This window comes from Acipenser ruthenus, chromosome 2 (assembly GCF_902713425.1).
Source record: "Acipenser ruthenus chromosome 2, fAciRut3.2 maternal haplotype, whole genome shotgun sequence".
Classification (NCBI taxonomy): domain Eukaryota; kingdom Metazoa; phylum Chordata; class Actinopteri; order Acipenseriformes; family Acipenseridae; genus Acipenser; species Acipenser ruthenus.
In genome coordinates, this window is record NC_081190.1 from 99,376,864 (window position 1) to 99,399,475 (window position 22,612).

At 40.5% G+C, this 22,612-nt stretch overlaps 15 non-coding genes across 15 annotated transcripts; all 15 read left to right on the forward strand.

Moving 5' to 3' along the window:
- The first annotated feature begins 1,454 nt into the window (after positions 1–1,454).
- Positions 1,455–1,573, forward strand: LOC131706805 (5S ribosomal RNA). Its single transcript, XR_009310815.1, has one exon. It is a non-coding gene; the product is annotated as a 5S ribosomal RNA (ribosomal RNA).
- An 893-nt stretch (positions 1,574–2,466) lies between these two features.
- On the forward strand, positions 2,467–2,630 carry LOC131707576 (U1 spliceosomal RNA). Its single transcript, XR_009311209.1, has one exon. It is a non-coding gene; the product is annotated as a U1 spliceosomal RNA (small nuclear RNA).
- A 1,728-nt stretch (positions 2,631–4,358) lies between these two features.
- On the forward strand, positions 4,359–4,477 carry LOC131706806 (5S ribosomal RNA). The gene has a single exon (XR_009310816.1). It is a non-coding gene; the product is annotated as a 5S ribosomal RNA (ribosomal RNA).
- An 893-nt stretch (positions 4,478–5,370) lies between these two features.
- Positions 5,371–5,534, forward strand: LOC131707587 (U1 spliceosomal RNA). The gene has a single exon (XR_009311210.1). It is a non-coding gene; the product is annotated as a U1 spliceosomal RNA (small nuclear RNA).
- A 1,728-nt stretch (positions 5,535–7,262) lies between these two features.
- Positions 7,263–7,381, forward strand: LOC131706615 (5S ribosomal RNA). The gene has a single exon (XR_009310678.1). It is a non-coding gene; the product is annotated as a 5S ribosomal RNA (ribosomal RNA).
- Positions 7,382–8,274: 893 nt separating this feature from the next.
- On the forward strand, positions 8,275–8,438 carry LOC131707277 (U1 spliceosomal RNA). Its single transcript, XR_009311071.1, has one exon. It is a non-coding gene; the product is annotated as a U1 spliceosomal RNA (small nuclear RNA).
- Positions 8,439–10,166: 1,728 nt separating this feature from the next.
- Positions 10,167–10,285, forward strand: LOC131706618 (5S ribosomal RNA). The gene has a single exon (XR_009310682.1). It is a non-coding gene; the product is annotated as a 5S ribosomal RNA (ribosomal RNA).
- An 893-nt stretch (positions 10,286–11,178) lies between these two features.
- On the forward strand, positions 11,179–11,342 carry LOC131707278 (U1 spliceosomal RNA). Its single transcript, XR_009311073.1, has one exon. It is a non-coding gene; the product is annotated as a U1 spliceosomal RNA (small nuclear RNA).
- Positions 11,343–13,077: 1,735 nt separating this feature from the next.
- LOC131706792 (5S ribosomal RNA) lies at positions 13,078–13,196 on the forward strand. Its single transcript, XR_009310806.1, has one exon. It is a non-coding gene; the product is annotated as a 5S ribosomal RNA (ribosomal RNA).
- An 893-nt stretch (positions 13,197–14,089) lies between these two features.
- LOC131707598 (U1 spliceosomal RNA) lies at positions 14,090–14,253 on the forward strand. Its single transcript, XR_009311211.1, has one exon. It is a non-coding gene; the product is annotated as a U1 spliceosomal RNA (small nuclear RNA).
- A 1,728-nt stretch (positions 14,254–15,981) lies between these two features.
- Positions 15,982–16,100, forward strand: LOC131706808 (5S ribosomal RNA). The gene has a single exon (XR_009310818.1). It is a non-coding gene; the product is annotated as a 5S ribosomal RNA (ribosomal RNA).
- Positions 16,101–16,993: 893 nt separating this feature from the next.
- On the forward strand, positions 16,994–17,157 carry LOC131707609 (U1 spliceosomal RNA). Its single transcript, XR_009311212.1, has one exon. It is a non-coding gene; the product is annotated as a U1 spliceosomal RNA (small nuclear RNA).
- A 1,717-nt stretch (positions 17,158–18,874) lies between these two features.
- Positions 18,875–18,993, forward strand: LOC131706620 (5S ribosomal RNA). The gene has a single exon (XR_009310683.1). It is a non-coding gene; the product is annotated as a 5S ribosomal RNA (ribosomal RNA).
- Positions 18,994–19,886: 893 nt separating this feature from the next.
- Positions 19,887–20,050, forward strand: LOC131707620 (U1 spliceosomal RNA). The gene has a single exon (XR_009311213.1). It is a non-coding gene; the product is annotated as a U1 spliceosomal RNA (small nuclear RNA).
- A 1,717-nt stretch (positions 20,051–21,767) lies between these two features.
- On the forward strand, positions 21,768–21,886 carry LOC131706622 (5S ribosomal RNA). Its single transcript, XR_009310684.1, has one exon. It is a non-coding gene; the product is annotated as a 5S ribosomal RNA (ribosomal RNA).
- Positions 21,887–22,612: the final 726 nt, after the last annotated feature.

Genomic DNA, 22,612 nt, shown 5'->3' on the forward strand with positions numbered 1-22,612 from the left:
TGGAAATCATTTTCGAGCTTATCAGTTTTATTTATTTAGTTGATGTTTTTTATTCAAAGCAACTTACAGATAAACTGTGCATCACAACTGCTGCTGCTGCTGCTGCAGAGTCACTTACAATAGGACCTGGGTTTTACATCTCATTTGAAGGAAGGAGCACAAGGAGGTTAAGGGACTTGCTCAGGGACAGGGTCACACACAATGAGCCAGTGGCTGAGCTGGGATTGAACCAGGAACCTCCCGGTAACAAGAGCTTTTCTTTAACCACCTGACCACTAAGCCCCTTAAATCATATCTTGGCAGACAAACACTTTAATTAGACAACATAAAACCACATACAAGCAGATTTACAAGCAGGGCTGCAATCGCGTTCGCGCTCTCCCCTGATGTTATAGTCAAAGTTAAAAACACAGGTATTGAAAGCAATTAGCGATTATCTATATATCTCCAGCAGGTGGCTCTGTCAGACTGGGAATGAGATTTTGTTTTTTCTTTCGGAGCGTATAATGTTCTAGAAAGTACCAAAGTGTTTTATGTACATGTATTGTGAAGTGTTTCATCTTGAGAAGACAAAGTAACGAGTCAGCGGCACGTGTATCAAAGTTACAAAGTTGCTAATATTAAAGAAGACGAGGTTCAGCGGTACAGTTGTTTTTTTAAAACATAGTGTTTCAGTTCTGTACAGACGTTCTATGTCGTTATCCGTTATTGATTCAGCTTTATTTAGATGATTGCCTTTACCTTGTTTTAATTTCCCGTTCCTCTGAGATACGAATCTACCAGCTTTACATCTTTTTTTTTTTTTTTTTAACGTATTCTCATTTTGTTGATCATTAATGCACATTTCTGTACTGTGGGTGTTGTCGAGCGATTGAAAACGAGACATTTTGTGTTTGAATTGAAAGTGATGGTCTCGAGGAGTCGAACAGGTCACAATAAGCCTTCATCCATGTATCATGTAACCACATGTATGCTGTCTCTAACTGGAGGAGAGGGACCCTTGCCGTACTGCTCAGCCTAAAGAACCACACGAGTTGTTTGAAAGGGGGATTTATTTTGTAGAATAAACATCAAATTGGTTTCAGGGCATACAGTCCTCCAACGGCAACACAGCTCAGTAGTACAGCTGAGATCCATTACAACACTGCTGCAGATTCAAACTAAAAGAGGGTAATATACAAAATGGATGCCTTTGAGAACTTAACACTTTCAATGCCAACGTGTGGCTACTACTTTGTGAACATACAATTTCGCAAGAATCTAATGGCACTTTTAATGCTGCTATATACACACACAGACACACGGACACACGGGCCCGCACACGTGGAGCCCAGAGCTGCTTAAATGTTAACGTTTGTGACAAATTAGAGATCTGGAAATCCCTCCCCCAACCTGTCATTGCATGAATGATATTAACTTAATACTATGAAAGAGATAAACCAAGACTGTCGTTCGCTTACGGCCATACCACCTTGAGAACGCCCGATCTCGTCTGATCTCGGAAGCTAAGCAAGGTCGGGCCTGGTTAGTACTTGGATGGGAGACCGCCTGGGAATACCACGTGCTGTAAGCTTTTCTTTCTGCAGCTTGACAGGGGGCGCTATTTCCCTTGTTATTTATGTTACTAACCTGGAAGCTGTAAGTCTAAACATCGTTTTCTTTTTTTTGTTTTTTTATTGTCCCATTCCACACACGAACAAGTATTGTATCAGCCTTTACTGGTTTTGAAAACTGAGTTAGGACAGAAAGGGTTATCGTATTATATTCTAAGCCGAAACTACCAGTAGCGGTCCGATACAAACAAATGTGAACAGGGTTAAGACAAAAGTACTGACGAGTTTTGCTAGTTATGGTTAGTTTAATTAATTAAAAAAAGAAATAAAAGTTGATGAAGTACTTTTTATTATAGTAACAGAACGAGACATGTTTTAAAGCCACAAACTGCGTGTTTAGATTATTGTGCCAAACAAGAGAACAAAACGAGCATATCAACCAAGAACGGATTTAGTGACCCGTTCATTCGTTCGAGTTTATTTATATTATGTGTGACCTTAACAAATGTTTGACCAATGTTTTGCTTGCTTTCTTTTTGAAAGTCGTACATTTGTTACATTTTTTTTTATTTAGTTTACGCAGACGTGTATACAGACCCGTCGCTTCTTTTGCGGAACATCTCACATGCTGCTGCACGAATGACGTCGTCCTGTGTAAATCCTGGCATCTTGTCCTCCAATGATAAAGGCGCATGCAAATATATACCGAGAGGCATTACGGGAATGCAATTTATAAATACTTATACTGAAAACTGAAGGAACCCATTACACCCAACAGACTGGAAAGTGCGATATGATAACAATGAAAATGTTATATTAGGAAAAGAGTGTTTCTTTAAATTGCAGATGTAGGCACCGTTTCTTTGAAAAATGTCTCTTGTGGACGGGTGACGACTCGCAATGTGTACAACTCATACTTACCTGGCAGGGGAGATACCATGATCATGAAGGTGGTTCACCCAGGGCGAGGCTCGGCCATTGCACTCCGGCTGTGCTGACCCCTGCGAATTCCCCAAATGCGGGAATCTCGACTGCATCATTTCTGGTAGTGGGGGACTGCGTTCGCGCTCTCCCCTGAAACTATGGTCAAAGACAGAAACAAACACGAACCCGTCGGAGGAAGGAACTCACTCACTAGTTGTTTAACAACTCTCCGGCAGGCGGCTTCGTCACACAGGGAGTCAGGTTTTCTTTAAAAGGAGCTCAATGTTTTTAGCTTTCTGACTGTCAAATAAATAGCTACGTGGTTCCTGCACATCTATTTCCATGTTTCGTTATTTTTTATTGACAAGACTAAAAGTAAAGACTCAGCAGTGTCTGTATCAAAGTTTTTATTTTTATTTTAAATAATTGGAAATCATTTTCGAGCTTATCAGTTTTATTTATTTAGTTGATGTTTTTTATTCAGATAAACTGTGCATCACAACTGCTGCTGCTGCTGCTGCTGCTGCTGCTGCTGAGTCACTTACAATAGGACCTGGGTTTTACATCTCATTTGAAGGAAGGAGCACAAGGAGGTTAAGGGACTTGCTCAGGGACAGGGTCACACACAATGAGCCAGTGGCTGAGCTGGGATTGAACCAGGAACCTCCCGGTAACAAGAGCTTTTCTTTAACCACCTGACCACTAAGCCCCTTAAATCATATCTTGGCAGACAAACACTTTAATTAGACAACATAAAACCACATACAAGCAGATTTACAAGCAGGGCTGCAATCGCGTTCGCGCTCTCCCCTGATGTTATAGTCAAAGTTAAAAACACAGGTATTGAAAGCAATTAGCGATTATCTATATATCTCCAGCAGGTGGCTCTGTCAGACTGGGAATGAGATTTTGTTTTTTCTTTCGGAGCGTATAATGTTCTAGAAAGTACCAAAGTGTTTTATGTACATGTATTGTGAAGTGTTTCATCTTGAGAAGACAAAGTAACGAGTCAGCGGCACGTGTATCAAAGTTACAAAGTTGCTAATATTAAAGAAGACGAGGTTCAGCGGTACAGTTGTTTTTTTAAAACATAGTGTTTCAGTTCTGTACAGACGTTCTATGTCGTTATCCGTTATTGATTCAGCTTTATTTAGATGATTGCCTTTACCTTGTTTTAATTTCCCGTTCCTCTGAGATACGAATCTACCAGCTTTACATCTTTTTTTTTTTTTTTTTAACGTATTCTCATTTTGTTGATCATTAATGCACATTTCTGTACTGTGGGTGTTGTCGAGCGATTGAAAACGAGACATTTTGTGTTTGAATTGAAAGTGATGGTCTCGAGGAGTCGAACAGGTCACAATAAGCCTTCATCCATGTATCATGTAACCACATGTATGCTGTCTCTAACTGGAGGAGAGGGACCCTTGCCGTACTGCTCAGCCTAAAGAACCACACGAGTTGTTTGAAAGGGGGATTTATTTTGTAGAATAAACATCAAATTGGTTTCAGGGCATACAGTCCTCCAACGGCAACACAGCTCAGTAGTACAGCTGAGATCCATTACAACACTGCTGCAGATTCAAACTAAAAGAGGGTAATATACAAAATGGATGCCTTTGAGAACTTAACACTTTCAATGCCAACGTGTGGCTACTACTTTGTGAACATACAATTTCGCAAGAATCTAATGGCACTTTTAATGCTGCTATATACACACACAGACACACGGACACACGGGCCCGCACACGTGGAGCCCAGAGCTGCTTAAATGTTAACGTTTGTGACAAATTAGAGATCTGGAAATCCCTCCCCCAACCTGTCATTGCATGAATGATATTAACTTAATACTATGAAAGAGATAAACCAAGACTGTCGTTCGCTTACGGCCATACCACCTTGAGAACGCCCGATCTCGTCTGATCTCGGAAGCTAAGCAAGGTCGGGCCTGGTTAGTACTTGGATGGGAGACCGCCTGGGAATACCACGTGCTGTAAGCTTTTCTTTCTGCAGCTTGACAGGGGGCGCTATTTCCCTTGTTATTTATGTTACTAACCTGGAAGCTGTAAGTCTAAACATCGTTTTCTTTTTTTTGTTTTTTTATTGTCCCATTCCACACACGAACAAGTATTGTATCAGCCTTTACTGGTTTTGAAAACTGAGTTAGGACAGAAAGGGTTATCGTATTATATTCTAAGCCGAAACTACCAGTAGCGGTCCGATACAAACAAATGTGAACAGGGTTAAGACAAAAGTACTGACGAGTTTTGCTAGTTATGGTTAGTTTAATTAATTAAAAAAAGAAATAAAAGTTGATGAAGTACTTTTTATTATAGTAACAGAACGAGACATGTTTTAAAGCCACAAACTGCGTGTTTAGATTATTGTGCCAAACAAGAGAACAAAACGAGCATATCAACCAAGAACGGATTTAGTGACCCGTTCATTCGTTCGAGTTTATTTATATTATGTGTGACCTTAACAAATGTTTGACCAATGTTTTGCTTGCTTTCTTTTTGAAAGTCGTACATTTGTTACATTTTTTTTTATTTCGTTTACGCAGACGTGTATACAGACCCGTCGCTTCTTTTGCGGAACATCTCACATGCTGCTGCACGAATGACGTCGTCCTGTGTAAATCCTGGCATCTTGTCCTCCAATGATAAAGGCGCATGCAAATATATACCGAGAGGCATTACGGGAATGCAATTTATAAATACTTATACTGAAAACTGAAGGAACCCATTACACCCAACAGACTGGAAAGTGCGATATGATAACAATGAAAATGTTATATTAGGAAAAGAGTGTTTCTTTAAATTGCAGATGTAGGCACCGTTTCTTTGAAAAATGTCTCTTGTGGACGGGTGACGACTCGCAATGTGTACAACTCATACTTACCTGGCAGGGGAGATACCATGATCATGAAGGTGGTTCACCCAGGGCGAGGCTCGGCCATTGCACTCCGGCTGTGCTGACCCCTGCGAATTCCCCAAATGCGGGAATCTCGACTGCATCATTTCTGGTAGTGGGGGACTGCGTTCGCGCTCTCCCCTGAAACTATGGTCAAAGACAGAAACAAACACGAACCCGTCGGAGGAAGGAACTCACTCACTAGTTGTTTAACAACTCTCCGGCAGGCGGCTTCGTCACACAGGGAGTCAGGTTTTCTTTAAAAGGAGCTCAATGTTTTTAGCTTTCTGACTGTCAAATAAATAGCTACGTGGTTCCTGCACATCTATTTCCATGTTTCGTTATTTTTTATTGACAAGACTAAAAGTAAAGACTCAGCAGTGTCTGTATCAAAGTTTTTATTTTTATTTTAAATAATTGGAAATCATTTTCGAGCTTATCAGTTTTATTTATTTAGTTGATGTTTTTTATTCAGATAAACTGTGCATCACAACTGCTGCTGCTGCTGCTGCTGCTGCTGCTGCTGAGTCACTTACAATAGGACCTGGGTTTTACATCTCATTTGAAGGAAGGAGCACAAGGAGGTTAAGGGACTTGCTCAGGGACAGGGTCACACACAATGAGCCAGTGGCTGAGCTGGGATTGAACCAGGAACCTCCCGGTAACAAGAGCTTTTCTTTAACCACCTGACCACTAAGCCCCTTAAATCATATCTTGGCAGACAAACACTTTAATTAGACAACATAAAACCACATACAAGCAGATTTACAAGCAGGGCTGCAATCGCGTTCGCGCTCTCCCCTGATGTTATAGTCAAAGTTAAAAACACAGGTATTGAAAGCAATTAGCGATTATCTATATATCTCCAGCAGGTGGCTCTGTCAGACTGGGAATGAGATTTTGTTTTTTCTTTCGGAGCGTATAATGTTCTAGAAAGTACCAAAGTGTTTTATGTACATGTATTGTGAAGTGTTTCATCTTGAGAAGACAAAGTAACGAGTCAGCGGCACGTGTATCAAAGTTACAAAGTTGCTAATATTAAAGAAGACGAGGTTCAGCGGTACAGTTGTTTTTTTAAAACATAGTGTTTCAGTTCTGTACAGACGTTCTATGTCGTTATCCGTTATTGATTCAGCTTTATTTAGATGATTGCCTTTACCTTGTTTTAATTTCCCGTTCCTCTGAGATACGAATCTACCAGCTTTACATCTTTTTTTTTTTTTTTTTAACGTATTCTCATTTTGTTGATCATTAATGCACATTTCTGTACTGTGGGTGTTGTCGAGCGATTGAAAACGAGACATTTTGTGTTTGAATTGAAAGTGATGGTCTCGAGGAGTCGAACAGGTCACAATAAGCCTTCATCCATGTATCATGTAACCACATGTATGCTGTCTCTAACTGGAGGAGAGGGACCCTTGCCGTACTGCTCAGCCTAAAGAACCACACGAGTTGTTTGAAAGGGGGATTTATTTTGTAGAATAAACATCAAATTGGTTTCAGGGCATACAGTCCTCCAACGGCAACACAGCTCAGTAGTACAGCTGAGATCCATTACAACACTGCTGCAGATTCAAACTAAAAGAGGGTAATATACAAAATGGATGCCTTTGAGAACTTAACACTTTCAATGCCAACGTGTGGCTACTACTTTGTGAACATACAATTTCGCAAGAATCTAATGGCACTTTTAATGCTGCTATATACACACACAGACACACGGACACACGGGCCCGCACACGTGGAGCCCAGAGCTGCTTAAATGTTAACGTTTGTGACAAATTAGAGATCTGGAAATCCCTCCCCCAACCTGTCATTGCATGAATGATATTAACTTAATACTATGAAAGAGATAAACCAAGACTGTCGTTCGCTTACGGCCATACCACCTTGAGAACGCCCGATCTCGTCTGATCTCGGAAGCTAAGCAAGGTCGGGCCTGGTTAGTACTTGGATGGGAGACCGCCTGGGAATACCAGGTGCTGTAAGCTTTTCTTTCTGCAGCTTGACAGGGGGCGCTATTTCCCTTGTTATTTATGTTACTAACCTGGAAGCTGTAAGTCTAAACATCGTTTTCTTTTTTTTGTTTTTTTATTGTCCCATTCCACACACGAACAAGTATTGTATCAGCCTTTACTGGTTTTGAAAACTGAGTTAGGACAGAAAGGGTTATCGTATTATATTCTAAGCCGAAACTACCAGTAGCGGTCCGATACAAACAAATGTGAACAGGGTTAAGACAAAAGTACTGACGAGTTTTGCTAGTTATGGTTAGTTTAATTAATTAAAAAAAGAAATAAAAGTTGATGAAGTACTTTTTATTATAGTAACAGAACGAGACATGTTTTAAAGCCACAAACTGCGTGTTTAGATTATTGTGCCAAACAAGAGAACAAAACGAGCATATCAACCAAGAACGGATTTAGTGACCCGTTCATTCGTTCGAGTTTATTTATATTATGTGTGACCTTAACAAATGTTTGACCAATGTTTTGCTTGCTTTCTTTTTGAAAGTCGTACATTTGTTACATTTTTTTTTATTTCGTTTACGCAGACGTGTATACAGACCCGTCGCTTCTTTTGCGGAACATCTCACATGCTGCTGCACGAATGACGTCGTCCTGTGTAAATCCTGGCATCTTGTCCTCCAATGATAAAGGCGCATGCAAATATATACCGAGAGGCATTACGGGAATGCAATTTATAAATACTTATACTGAAAACTGAAGGAACCCATTACACCCAACAGACTGGAAAGTGCGATATGATAACAATGAAAATGTTATATTAGGAAAAGAGTGTTTCTTTAAATTGCAGATGTAGGCACCGTTTCTTTGAAAAATGTCTCTTGTGGACGGGTGACGACTCGCAATGTGTACAACTCATACTTACCTGGCAGGGGAGATACCATGATCATGAAGGTGGTTCACCCAGGGCGAGGCTCGGCCATTGCACTCCGGCTGTGCTGACCCCTGCGAATTCCCCAAATGCGGGAATCTCGACTGCATAATTTCTGGTAGTGGGGGACTGCGTTCGCGCTCTCCCCTGAAACTATGGTCAAAGACAGAAACAAACACGAACCCGTCGGAGGAAGGAACTCACTCACTAGTTGTTCAACAACTCTCCGGCAGGCGGCTTCGTCACACAGGGAGTCAGGTTTTCTTTAAAAGGAGCTCAATGTTTTTAGCTTTCTGACTGTCAAATAAATAGCTACGTGGTTCCTGCACATCTATTTCCATGTTTCGTTATTTTTTATTGACAAGACTAAAAGTAAAGACTCAGCAGTGTCTGTATCAAAGTTTTTATTTTTATTTTAAATAATTGGAAATCATTTTCGAGCTTATCAGTTTTATTTATTTAGTTGATGTTTTTTATTCAAAGCAACTTACAGATAAACTGTGCATCACAACTGCTGCTGCTGCTGCTGCAGAGTCACTTACAATAGGACCTGGGTTTTACATCTCATTTGAAGGAAGGAGCACAAGGAGGTTAAGGGACTTGCTCAGGGACAGGGTCACACACAATGAGCCAGTGGCTGAGCTGGGATTGAACCAGGAACCTCCCGGTAACAAGAGCTTTTCTTTAACCACCTGACCACTAAGCCCCTTAAATCATATCTTGGCAGACAAACACTTTAATTAGACAACATAAAACCACATACAAGCAGATTTACAAGCAGGGCTGCAATCGCGTTCGCGCTCTCCCCTGATGTTATAGTCAAAGTTAAAAACACAGGTATTGAAAGCAATTAGCGATTATCTATATATCTCCAGCAGGTGGCTCTGTCAGACTGGGAATGAGATTTTGTTTTTTCTTTCGGAGCGTATAATGTTCTAGAAAGTACCAAAGTGTTTTATGTACATGTATTGTGAAGTGTTTCATCTTGAGAAGACAAAGTAACGAGTCAGCGGCACGTGTATCAAAGTTACAAAGTTGCTAATATTAAAGAAGACGAGGTTCAGCGGTACAGTTGTTTTTTTAAAACATAGTGTTTCAGTTCTGTACAGACGTTCTATGTCGTTATCCGTTATTGATTCAGCTTTATTTAGATGATTGCCTTTACCTTGTTTTAATTTCCCGTTCCTCTGAGATACGAATCTACCAGCTTTACATCTTTTTTTTTTTTTTTTTAACGTATTCTCATTTTGTTGATCATTAATGCACATTTCTGTACTGTGGGTGTTGTCGAGCGATTGAAAACGAGACATTTTGTGTTTGAATTGAAAGTGATGGTCTCGAGGAGTCGAACAGGTCACAATAAGCCTTCATCCATGTATCATGTAACCACATGTATGCTGTCTCTAACTGGAGGAGAGGGACCCTTGCCGTACTGCTCAGCCTAAAGAACCACACGAGTTGTTTGAAAGGGGGATTTATTTTGTAGAATAAACATCAAATTGGTTTCAGGGCATACAGTCCTCCAACGGCAACACAGCTCAGTAGTACAGCTGAGATCCATTACAACACTGCTGCAGATTCAAACTAAAAGAGGGTAATATACAAAATGGATGCCTTTGAGAACTTAACACTTTCAATGCCAACGTGTGGCTACTACTTTGTGAACATACAATTTCGCAAGAATCTAATGGCACTTTTAATGCTGCTATATACACACACAGACACACGGACACACGGGCCCGCACACGTGGAGCCCAGAGCTGCTTAAATGTTAACGTTTGTGACAAATTAGAGATCTGGAAATCCCTCCCCCAACCTGTCATTGCATGAATGATATTAACTTAATACTATGAAAGAGATAAACCAAGACTGTCGTTCGCTTACGGCCATACCACCTTGAGAACGCCCGATCTCGTCTGATCTCGGAAGCTAAGCAAGGTCGGGCCTGGTTAGTACTTGGATGGGAGACCGCCTGGGAATACCAGGTGCTGTAAGCTTTTCTTTCTGCAGCTTGACAGGGGGCGCTATTTCCCTTGTTATTTATGTTACTAACCTGGAAGCTGTAAGTCTAAACATCGTTTTCTTTTTTTTGTTTTTTTATTGTCCCATTCCACACACGAACAAGTATTGTATCAGCCTTTACTGGTTTTGAAAACTGAGTTAGGACAGAAAGGGTTATCGTATTATATTCTAAGCCGAAACTACCAGTAGCGGTCCGATACAAACAAATGTGAACAGGGTTAAGACAAAAGTACTGACGAGTTTTGCTAGTTATGGTTAGTTTAATTAATTAAAAAAAGAAATAAAAGTTGATGAAGTACTTTTTATTATAGTAACAGAACGAGACATGTTTTAAAGCCACAAACTGCGTGTTTAGATTATTGTGCCAAACAAGAGAACAAAACGAGCATATCAACCAAGAACGGATTTAGTGACCCGTTCATTCGTTCGAGTTTATTTATATTATGTGTGACCTTAACAAATGTTTGACCAATGTTTTGCTTGCTTTCTTTTTGAAAGTCGTACATTTGTTACATTTTTTTTTATTTCGTTTACGCAGACGTGTATACAGACCCGTCGCTTCTTTTGCGGAACATCTCACATGCTGCTGCACGAATGACGTCGTCCTGTGTAAATCCTGGCATCTTGTCCTCCAATGATAAAGGCGCATGCAAATATATACCGAGAGGCATTACGGGAATGCAATTTATAAATACTTATACTGAAAACTGAAGGAACCCATTACACCCAACAGACTGGAAAGTGCGATATGATAACAATGAAAATGTTATATTAGGAAAAGAGTGTTTCTTTAAATTGCAGATGGACGCACCGTTTCTTTGAAAAATGTCTCTTGTGGACGGGTGACGACTCGCAATGTGTACAATTCATACTTACCTGGCAGGGGAGATACCATGATCATGAAGGTGGTTCACCCAGGGCGAGGCTCGGCCATTGCACTCCGGCTGTGCTGACCCCTGCGAATTCCCCAAATGCGGGAATCTCGACTGCATAATTTCTGGTAGTGGGGGACTGCGTTCGCGCTCTCCCCTGAAACTATGGTCAAAGACAGAAACAAACACGAACCCGTCGGAGGAAGGAAGGAACTCACTCACTCACTAGTTGTTCAACAACTCTCCGGCAGGCGGCTTCGTCACACAGGGAGTCAGGTTTTCTTTAAAAGGAGCTCAATGTTTTTAGCTTTCTGACTGTCAAATAAATAGCTACGTGGTTCCTGCACATCTATTTCCATGTTTCGTTATTTTTTATTGACAAGACTAAAAGTAAAGACTCAGCAGTGTCTGTATCAAAGTTTTTATTTTTATTTTAAATAATTGGAAATCATTTTCGAGCTTATCAGTTTTATTTATTTAGTTGATGTTTTTTATTCAGATAAACTGTGCATCACAACTGCTGCTGCTGCTGCTGCTGCTGCTGCAGAGTCACTTACAATAGGACCTGGGTTTTACATCTCATTTGAAGGAAGGAGCACAAGGAGGTTAAGGGACTTGCTCAGGGACAGGGTCACACACAATGAGCCAGTGGCTGAGCTGGGATTGAACCAGGAACCTCCCGGTAACAAGAGCTTTTCTTTAACCACCTGACCACTAAGCCCCTTAAAACATATCTTGGCAGACAAACACTTTAATTAGACAACATAAAACCACATACAAGCAGATTTACAAGCAGGGCTGCAATCGCGTTCGCGCTCTCCCCTGATGTTATAGTCAAAGTTAAAAACACAGGTATTGAAAGCAATTAGCGATTATCTATATATCTCCAGCAGGTGGCTCTGTCAGACTGGGAATGAGATTTTGTTTTTTCTTTCGGAGCGTATAATGTTCTAGAAAGTACCAAAGTGTTTTATGTACATGTATTGTGAAGTGTTTCATCTTGAGAAGACAAAGTAACGAGTCAGCGGCACGTGTATCAAAGTTACAAAGTTGCTAATATTAAAGAAGACGAGGTTCAGCGGTACAGTTGTTTTTTTTAAAACATAGTGTTTCAGCTCTGTACAGACGTTCTATGTCGTTATCCGTTATTGATTCAGCTTTATTTAGATGATTGCCTTTACCTTGTTTTAATTTCCCGATCCTCTGAGATACGAATCTACCAGCTTTACATCTTTTTTTTTTTTTTTTTTTAACGTATTCTCATTTTGTTGATCATTAATGCACATTTCTGTACTGTGGGTGTTGTCGAGCGATTGAAAACGAGACATTTTGTGTTTGAATTGAAAGTGATGGTCTCGAGGAGTCGAACAAGTCACAATAAGCCTTCATCCATGTATCATGTAACCACATGTATGCTGTCTCTAACTGGAGGAGAGGGACCCTTGCAGTACTGCTCAGCCTAAAGAACCACACGAGTTGTTTGAAAGGGGGATTTATTTTGTAGAATAAACATCAAATTGGTTTCAGGGCATACAGTCCTCCAACGGCAACACAGCTCAGTACAGCTGAGATCCATTACAACACTGCTGCAGATTCAAACTAAAAGAGGGTAATATACAAAATGGATGCCTTTGAGAACTTAACACTTTCAATGCCAACGTGTGGCTACTACTTTGTGAACATACAATTTCGCAAGAATCTAATGGCACTTTTAATGCTGCTATATATACACACACAGACACACGGACACACGGGCCCGCACACGTGGAGCCCAGAGCTGCTTAAATGTTAACGTTTGTGACAAATTAGAGATCTGGAAATCCCTCCCCCAACCTGTCATTGCATGAATGATATTAACTTAATACTATGAAAGAGATAAACCAAGACTGTCGTTCGCTTACGGACATACCACCTTGAGAACGCCCGATCTCGTCTGATCTCGGAAGCTAAGCAAGGTCGGGCCTGGTTAGTACTTGGATGGGAGACCGCCTGGGAATACCAGGTGCTGTAAGCTTTTCTTTCTGCAGCTTGACAGGGGGCGCTATTTCCCTTGTTATTTATGTTACTAACCTGGAAGCTGTAAGTCTAAACATCGTTTTCTTTTTTTTGTTTTTTTATTGTCCCATTCCACACACGAACAAGTATTGTATCAGCCTTTACTGGTTTTGAAAACTGAGTTAGGACAGAAAGGGTTATCGTATTATATTCTAAGCCGAAACTACCAGTAGCGGTCCGATACAAACAAATGTGAACAGGGTTAAGACAAAAGTACTGACGAGTTTTGCTAGTTATGGTTAGTTTAATTAATTAAAAAAAGAAATAAAAGTTGATGAAGTACTTTTTATTATAGTAACAGAACGAGACATGTTTTAAAGCCACAAACTGCGTGTTTAGATTATTGTGCCAAACAAGAGAACAAAACGAGCATATCAACCAAGAACGGATTTAGTGACCCGTTCATTCGTTCGAGTTTATTTATATTATGTGTGACCTTAACAAATGTTTGACCAATGTTTTGCTTGCTTTCTTTTTGAAAGTCGTACATTTGTTACATTTTTTTTTATTTCGTTTACGCAGACGTGTATACAGACCCGTCGCTTCTTTTGCGGAACATCTCACATGCTGCTGCACGAATGACGTCGTCCTGTGTAAATCCTGGCATCTTGTCCTCCAATGATAAAGGCGCATGCAAATATATACCGAGAGGCATTACGGGAATGCAATTTATAAATACTTATACTGAAAACTGAAGGAACCCATTACACCCAACAGACTGGAAAGTGCGATATGATAACAATGAAAATGTTATATTAGGAAAAGAGTGTTTCTTTAAATTGCAGATGTAGGCACCGTTTCTTTGAAAAATGTCTCTTGTGGACGGGTGATGACTCGCAATGTGTACAACTCATACTTACCTGGCAGGGGAGATACCATGATCATGAAGGTGGTTCACCCAGGGCGAGGCTCGGCCATTGCACTCCGGCTGTGCTGACCCCTGCGAATTCCCCAAATGCGGGAATCTCGACTGCATCATTTCTGGTAGTGGGGGACTGCGTTCGCGCTCTCCCCTGAAACTATGGTCAAAGACAGAAACAAACACGAACCCGTCGGAGGAAGGAAGGAACTCACTAGTTGTTCAACAACTCTCCGGCAGGCGGCTTCGTCACACAGGGAGTCAGGTTTTCTTTAAAAGGAGCTCAATGTTTTTAGCTTTCTGACTGTCAAATAAATAGCTACGTGGTTCCTGCACATCTATTTCCATGTTTCGTTATTTTTTATTGACAAGACTAAAAGTAAAGACTCAGCAGTGTCTGTATCAAAGTTTTTATTTTTATTTTAAATAATTGGAAATCATTTTCGAGCTTATCAGTTTTATTTATTTAGTTGATGTTTTTTATTCAAAGCAACTTACAGATAAACTGTGCATCACAACTGCTGCTGCTGCTGCTGCAGAGTCACTTACAATAGGACCTGGGTTTTACATCTCATTTGAAGGAAGGAGCACAAGGAGGTTAAGGGACTTGCTCAGGGACAGGGTCACACACAATGAGCCAGTGGCTGAGCTGGGATTGAACCAGGAACCTCCCGGTAACAAGAGCTTTTCTTTAACCACCTGACCACTAAGCCCCTTAAATCATATCTTGGCAGACAAACACTTTAATTAGACAACATAAAACCACATACAAGCAGATTTACAAGCAGGGCTGCAATCGCGTTCGCGCTCTCCCCTGATGTTATAGTCAAAGTTAAAAACACAGGTATTGAAAGCAATTAGCGATTATCTATATATCTCCAGCAGGTGGCTCTGTCAGACTGGGAATGAGATTTTGTTTTTTCTTTCGGAGCGTATAATGTTCTAGAAAGTACCAAAGTGTTTTATGTACATGTATTGTGAAGTGTTTCATCTTGAGAAGACAAAGTAACGAGTCAGCGGCACGTGTATCAAAGTTACAAAGTTGCTAATATTAAAGAAGACGAGGTTCAGCGGTACAGTTGTTTTTTTAAAACATAGTGTTTCAGTTCTGTACAGACGTTCTATGTCGTTATCCGTTATTGATTCAGCTTTATTTAGATGATTGCCTTTACCTTGTTTTAATTTCCCGTTCCTCTGAGATACGAATCTACCAGCTTTACATCTTTTTTTTTTTTTTTTTAACGTATTCTCATTTTGTTGATCATTAATGCACATTTCTGTACTGTGGGTGTTGTCGAGCGATTGAAAACGAGACATTTTGTGTTTGAATTGAAAGTGATGGTCTCGAGGAGTCGAACAGGTCACAATAAGCCTTCATCCATGTATCATGTAACCACATGTATGCTGTCTCTAACTGGAGGAGAGGGACCCTTGCCGTACTGCTCAGCCTAAAGAACCACACGAGTTGTTTGAAAGGGGGATTTATTTTGTAGAATAAACATCAAATTGGTTTCAGGGCATACAGTCCTCCAACGGCAACACAGCTCAGTAGTACAGCTGAGATCCATTACAACACTGCTGCAGATTCAAACTAAAAGAGGGTAATATACAAAATGGATGCCTTTGAGAACTTAACACTTTCAATGCCAACGTGTGGCTACTACTTTGTGAACATACAATTTCGCAAGAATCTAATGGCACTTTTAATGCTGCTATATACACACACAGACACACGGACACACGGGCCCGCACACGTGGAGCCCAGAGCTGCTTAAATGTTAACGTTTGTGACAAATTAGAGATCTGGAAATCCCTCCCCCAACCTGTCATTGCATGAATGATATTAACTTAATACTATGAAAGAGATAAACCAAGACTGTCGTTCGCTTACGGCCATACCACCTTGAGAACGCCCGATCTCGTCTGATCTCGGAAGCTAAGCAAGGTCGGGCCTGGTTAGTACTTGGATGGGAGACCGCCTGGGAATACCACGTGCTGTAAGCTTTTCTTTCTGCAGCTTGACAGGGGGCGCTATTTCCCTTGTTATTTATGTTACTAACCTGGAAGCTGTAAGTCTAAACATCGTTTTCTTTTTTTTGTTTTTTTATTGTCCCATTCCACACACGAACAAGTATTGTATCAGCCTTTACTGGTTTTGAAAACTGAGTTAGGACAGAAAGGGTTATCGTATTATATTCTAAGCCGAAACTACCAGTAGCGGTCCGATACAAACAAATGTGAACAGGGTTAAGACAAAAGTACTGACGAGTTTTGCTAGTTATGGTTAGTTTAATTAATTAAAAAAAGAAATAAAAGTTGATGAAGTACTTTTTATTATAGTAACAGAACGAGACATGTTTTAAAGCCACAAACTGCGTGTTTAGATTATTGTGCCAAACAAGAGAACAAAACGAGCATATCAACCAAGAACGGATTTAGTGACCCGTTCATTCGTTCGAGTTTATTTATATTATGTGTGACCTTAACAAATGTTTGACCAATGTTTTGCTTGCTTTCTTTTTGAAAGTCGTACATTTGTTACATTTTTTTTTATTTCGTTTACGCAGACGTGTATACAGACCCGTCGCTTCTTTTGCGGAACATCTCACATGCTGCTGCACGAATGACGTCGTCCTGTGTAAATCCTGGCATCTTGTCCTCCAATGATAAAGGCGCATGCAAATATATACCGAGAGGCATTACGGGAATGCAATTTATAAATACTTATACTGAAAACTGAAGGAACCCATTACACCCAACAGACTGGAAAGTGCGATATGATAACAATGAAAATGTTATATTAGGAAAAGAGTGTTTCTTTAAATTGCAGATGTAGGCACCGTTTCTTTGAAAAATGTCTCTTGTGGACGGGTGACGACTCGCAATGTGTACAACTCATACTTACCTGGCAGGGGAGATACCATGATCATGAAGGTGGTTCACCCAGGGCGAGGCTCGGCCATTGCACTCCGGCTGTGCTGACCCCTGCGAATTCCCCAAATGCGGGAATCTCGACTGCATCATTTCTGGTAGTGGGGGACTGCGTTCGCGCTCTCCCCTGAAACTATGGTCAAAGACAGAAACAAACACGAACCCGTCGGAGGAAGGAACTCACTCACTAGTTGTTCAACAACTCTCCGGCAGGCGGCTTCGTCACACAGGGAGTCAGGTTTTCTTTAAAAGGAGCTCAATGTTTTTAGCTTTCTGACTGTCAAATAAATAGCTACGTGGTTCCTGCACATCTATTTCCATGTTTCGTTATTTTTTATTGACAAGACTAAAAGTAAAGACTCAGCAGTGTCTGTATCAAAGTTTTTATTTTTATTTTAAATAATTGGAAATCATTTTCGAGCTTATCAGTTTTATTTATTTAGTTGATGTTTTTTATTCAGATAAACTGTGCATCACAACTGCTGCTGCTGCTGCTGCAGAGTCACTTACAATAGGACCTGGGTTTTACATCTCATTTGAAGGAAGGAGCACAAGGAGGTTAAGGGACTTGCTCAGGGACAGGGTCACACACAATGAGCCAGTGGCTGAGCTGGGATTGAACCAGGAACCTCCCGGTAACAAGAGCTTTTCTTTAACCACCTGACCACTAAGCCCCTTAAATCATATCTTGGCAGACAAACACTTTAATTAGACAACATAAAACCACATACAAGCAGATTTACAAGCAGGGCTGCAATCGCGTTCGCGCTCTCCCCTGATGTTATAGTCAAAGTTAAAAACACAGGTATTGAAAGCAATTAGCGATTATCTATATATCTCCAGCAGGTGGCTCTGTCAGACTGGGAATGAGATTTTGTTTTTTCTTTCGGAGCGTATAATGTTCTAGAAAGTACCAAAGTGTTTTATGTACATGTATTGTGAAGTGTTTCATCTTGAGAAGACAAAGTAACGAGTCAGCGGCACGTGTATCAAAGTTACAAAGTTGCTAATATTAAAGAAGACGAGGTTCAGCGGTACAGTTGTTTTTTTAAAACATAGTGTTTCAGTTCTGTACAGACGTTCTATGTCGTTATCCGTTATTGATTCAGCTTTATTTAGATGATTGCCTTTACCTTGTTTTAATTTCCCGTTCCTCTGAGATACGAATCTACCAGCTTTACATCTTTTTTTTTTTTTTTTTTAACGTATTCTCATTTTGTTGATCATTAATGCACATTTCTGTACTGTGGGTGTTGTCGAGCGATTGAAAACGAGACATTTTGTGTTTGAATTGAAAGTGATGGTCTCGAGGAGTCGAACAGGTCACAATAAGCCTTCATCCATGTATCATGTAACCACATGTATGCTGTCTCTAACTGGAGGAGAGGGACCCTTGCCGTACTGCTCAGCCTAAAGAACCACACGAGTTGTTTGAAAGGGGGATTTATTTTGTAGAATAAACATCAAATTGGTTTCAGGGCATACAGTCCTCCAACGGCAACACAGCTCAGTAGTACAGCTGAGATCCATTACAACACTGCTGCAGATTCAAACTAAAAGAGGGTAATATACAAAATGGATGCCTTTGAGAACTTAACACTTTCAATGCCAACGTGTGGCTACTACTTTGTGAACATACAATTTCGCAAGAATCTAATGGCACTTTTAATGCTGCTATATACACACACAGACACACGGACACACGGGCCCGCACACGTGGAGCCCAGAGCTGCTTAAATGTTAACGTTTGTGACAAATTAGAGATCTGGAAATCCCTCCCCCAACCTGTCATTGCATGAATGATATTAACTTAATACTATGAAAGAGATAAACCAAGACTGTCGTTCGCTTACGGCCATACCACCTTGAGAACGCCCGATCTCGTCTGATCTCGGAAGCTAAGCAAGGTCGGGCCTGGTTAGTACTTGGATGGGAGACCGCCTGGGAATACCAGGTGCTGTAAGCTTTTCTTTCTGCAGCTTGACAGGGGGCGCTATTTCCCTTGTTATTTATGTTACTAACCTGGAAGCTGTAAGTCTAAACATCGTTTTCTTTTTTTTGTTTTTTTATTGTCCCATTCCACACACGAACAAGTATTGTATCAGCCTTTACTGGTTTTGAAAACTGAGTTAGGACAGAAAGGGTTATCGTATTATATTCTAAGCCGAAACTACCAGTAGCGGTCCGATACAAACAAATGTGAACAGGGTTAAGACAAAAGTACTGACGAGTTTTGCTAGTTATGGTTAGTTTAATGAATTAAAAAAAGAAATAAAAGTTGATGAAGTACTTTTTATTATAGTAACAGAACGAGACATGTTTTAAAGCCACAAACTGCGTGTTTAGATTATTGTGCCAAACAAGAGAACAAAACGAGCATATCAACCAAGAACGGATTTAGTGACCCGTTCATTCGTTCGAGTTTATTTATATTATGTGTGACCTTAACAAATGTTTGACCAATGTTTTGCTTGCTTTCTTTTTGAAAGTCGTACATTTGTTACATTTTTTTTTATTTCGTTTACGCAGACGTGTATACAGACCCGTCGCTTCTTTTGCGGAACATCTCACATGCTGCTGCACGAATGACGTCGTCCTGTGTAAATCCTGGCATCTTGTCCTCCAATGATAAAGGCGCATGCAAATATATACCGAGAGGCATTACGGGAATGCAATTTATAAATACTTATACTGAAAACTGAAGGAACCCATTACACCCAACAGACTGGAAAGTGCGATATGATAACAATGAAAATGTTATATTAGGAAAAGAGTGTTTCTTTAAATTGCAGATGTAGGCACCGTTTCTTTGAAAAATGTCTCTTGTGGACGGGTGACGACTCGCAATGTGTACAACTCATACTTACCTGGCAGGGGAGATACCATGATCATGAAGGTGGTTCACCCAGGGCGAGGCTCGGCCATTGCACTCCGGCTGTGCTGACCCCTGCGAATTCCCCAAATGCGGGAATCTCGACTGCATCATTTCTGGTAGTGGGGGACTGCGTTCGCGCTCTCCCCTGAAACTATGGTCAAAGACAGAAACAAACACGAACCCGTCGGAGGAAGGAACTCACTCACTAGTTGTTCAACAACTCTCCGGCAGGCGGCTTCGTCACACAGGGAGTCAGGTTTTCTTTAAAAGGAGCTCAATGTTTTTAGCTTTCTGACTGTCAAATAAATAGCTACGTGGTTCCTGCACATCTATTTCCATGTTTCGTTATTTTTTATTGACAAGACTAAAAGTAAAGACTCAGCAGTGTCTGTATCAAAGTTTTTATTTTTATTTTAAATAATTGGAAATCATTTTCGAGCTTATCAGTTTTATTTATTTAGTTGATGTTTTTTATTCAGATAAACTGTGCATCACAACTGCTGCTGCTGCTGCTGCAGAGTCACTTACAATAGGACCTGGGTTTTACATCTCATTTGAAGGAAGGAGCACAAGGAGGTTAAGGGACTTGCTCAGGGACAGGGTCACACACAATGAGCCAGTGGCTGAGCTGGGATTGAACCAGGAACCTCCCGGTAACAAGAGCTTTTCTTTAACCACCTGACCACTAAGCCCCTTAAATCATATCTTGGCAGACAAACACTTTAATTAGACAACATAAAACCACATACAAGCAGATTTACAAGCAGGGCTGCAATCGCGTTCGCGCTCTCCCCTGATGTTATAGTCAAAGTTAAAAACACAGGTATTGAAAGCAATTAGCGATTATCTATATATCTCCAGCAGGTGGCTCTGTCAGACTGGGAATGAGATTTTGTTTTTTCTTTCGGAGCGTATAATGTTCTAGAAAGTACCAAAGTGTTTTATGTACATGTATTGTGAAGTGTTTCATCTTGAGAAGACAAAGTAACGAGTCAGCGGCACGTGTATCAAAGTTACAAAGTTGCTAATATTAAAGAAGACGAGGTTCAGCGGTACAGTTGTTTTTTTAAAACATAGTGTTTCAGTTCTGTACAGACGTTCTATGTCGTTATCCGTTATTGATTCAGCTTTATTTAGATGATTGCCTTTACCTTGTTTTAATTTCCCGTTCCTCTGAGATACGAATCTACCAGCTTTACATCTTTTTTTTTTTTTTTTTTAACGTATTCTCATTTTGTTGATCATTAATGCACATTTCTGTACTGTGGGTGTTGTCGAGCGATTGAAAACGAGACATTTTGTGTTTGAATTGAAAGTGATGGTCTCGAGGAGTCGAACAGGTCACAATAAGCCTTCATCCATGTATCATGTAACCACATGTATGCTGTCTCTAACTGGAGGAGAGGGACCCTTGCCGTACTGCTCAGCCTAAAGAACCACACGAGTTGTTTGAAAGGGGGATTTATTTTGTAGAATAAACATCAAATTGGTTTCAGGGCATACAGTCCTCCAACGGCAACACAGCTCAGTAGTACAGCTGAGATCCATTACAACACTGCTGCAGATTCAAACTAAAAGAGGGTAATATACAAAATGGATGCCTTTGAGAACTTAACACTTTCAATGCCAACGTGTGGCTACTACTTTGTGAACATACAATTTCGCAAGAATCTAATGGCACTTTTAATGCTGCTATATACACACACAGACACACGGACACACGGGCCCGCACACGTGGAGCCCAGAGCTGCTTAAATGTTAACGTTTGTGACAAATTAGAGATCTCGAAATCCCTCCCCCAACCTGTCATTGCATGAATGATATTAACTTAATACTATGAAAGAGATAAACCAAGACTGTCGTTCGCTTACGGCCATACCACCTTGAGAACGCCCGATCTCGTCTGATCTCGGAAGCTAAGCAAGGTCGGGCCTGGTTAGTACTTGGATGGGAGACCGCCTGGGAATACCAGGTGCTGTAAGCTTTTCTTTCTGCAGCTTGACAGGGGGCGCTATTTCCCTTGTTATTTATGTTACTAACCTGGAAGCTGTAAGTCTAAACATCGTTTTCTTTTTTTTGTTTTTTTATTGTCCCATTCCACACACGAACAAGTATTGTATCAGCCTTTACTGGTTTTGAAAACTGAGTTAGGACAGAAAGGGTTATCGTATTATATTCTAAGCCGAAACTACCAGTAGCGGTCCGATACAAACAAATGTGAACAGGGTTAAGACAAAAGTACTGACGAGTTTTGCTAGTTATGGTTAGTTTAATTAATTAAAAAAAGAAATAAAAGTTGATGAAGTACTTTTTATTATAGTAACAGAACGAGACATGTTTTAAAGCCACAAACTGCGTGTTTAGATTATTGTGCCAAACAAGAGAACAAAACGAGCATATCAACCAAGAACGGATTTAGTGACCCGTTCATTCGTTTGAGTTTATTTATATTATGTGTGACCTTAACAAATGTTTGACCAATGTTTTGCTTGCTTTCTTTTTGAAAGTCGTACATTTGTTACATTTTTTTTTATTTCGTTTACGCAGACGTGTATACAGACCCGTCGCTTCTTTTGCGGAACATCTCACATGCTGCTGCACGAATGACGTCGTCCTGTGTAAATCCTGGCATCTTGTCCTCCAATGATAAAGGCGCATGCAAATATATACCGAGAGGCATTACGGGAATGCAATTTATAAATACTTATAC